The following is a 1,363-nucleotide window of genomic DNA, read 5'->3' on the forward strand; positions in this document are numbered from 1 at the left end:
ACATTTACATTTATTTAAAAAGCATCATTAGACTATTTGTTATAAATTATAATAAATTGATAGTGAAACATAACCAGACATATTAAAATTACATCTGTTATAGAATAATACTATATATTTTTTATATAAAAGTGGCAAAGTTGCAGAAACACAGTCTCTTCACTACAGCTAGGTTTGGACCTTCACTTCTCGTTCTGTTCATTCTCTGGGAATAACATTTTTGCACTGTGTAGCTTTATGAGTGTTATCAAGCAATGCTTATGCCATTTGTTTAATTTAATATAACTTGTTTTGTCACTTTGGCAAGAAGGAACAGTTGGGAGCAGTAAAAGATAAATTAGTAAGGATAACTATTACTTTTACATTTTCAGTTAAAATGAATCAATTTGATCATAATTATTTTTCATAGCCAATATTGTTTTGAGTAATTTAGTACACTAATGTATTAATAACTGGCTTCAGTCACTTTCTCCTGGCACAGTTTCATCACATCATCATTTTATAGCATTACAACCTCAACATTTTACTCTTACTTTAGCCGGCTGGACCACATTAAAATGCAGCAGAAGACCCAAAAAGGTCTGAAAATCTCTGGCCCCCAGACCCCCCCTGTTCTTTAATTTAAACTGCTAATGTGGCTGTCGACCCTTAACGCCCACAAATACACCCAAAAACATATCTGGGACGTGTGTTATTTGTTCAGGGAGTAGAGGTGATGTCAGCGGAATACCAAGTTGCATTGTGGGATTTAAGTTAGCAATATTTGAGCTTGTGAGGTGTTGAGAATAAACTAACTGGCAAACAGATGCCCTGGAGTTTTGGTGCTTTGTTTGCGTTGAAGAAAGTTCCCATATGTGAATTGTTCACTGACAATGGCAAAAAAACTGATTCTGATGACGTGGTGAGGGGCCCCCAAAAATGTTTTCGCTTAGGGCCCCCTGAAGGCTTGGGCCGGCCCTGAGCAGACGCATGGGTCTTTATCATGTGACTGAAGTGAAACTGTGCCGGGACCAGGAGAGAAATGTGGCAGCAACTGTTCTGGACGTGATTCTATAAAAGAAACCAAGGTTTTTAACAGGTATTTCATATTTATCCCTGATTCAAGCACACAGAGCTATCAAAATCGTGTGTCTCCTCCCGGACACATTTGAGTCCACTGACTCTGGAAAGAGGGGTGAGACAGGGTTGTGCTTGGTCCCCCTTCATTTTTGCTTTGTACTTGGAACCATTGGCTCAATATTAGACATCTGTGGGGTGATAATTGAGAGGATGAAACATAAAAGTTCTTGTTACGTTGATGACGTTCTATTCTTTTTTGAATGTTCTATAAACACGATGCTATTCCTTCATATTATTGTCTGGA

The sequence above is a fragment of the Eucyclogobius newberryi genome, unplaced genomic scaffold, assembly GCF_026437365.1.
Source record: "Eucyclogobius newberryi isolate DKJ021-1_F unplaced genomic scaffold, fEucNew1.0.hap1 SCAF_4, whole genome shotgun sequence".
NCBI lineage: Eukaryota > Metazoa > Chordata > Actinopteri > Gobiiformes > Gobiidae > Eucyclogobius > Eucyclogobius newberryi.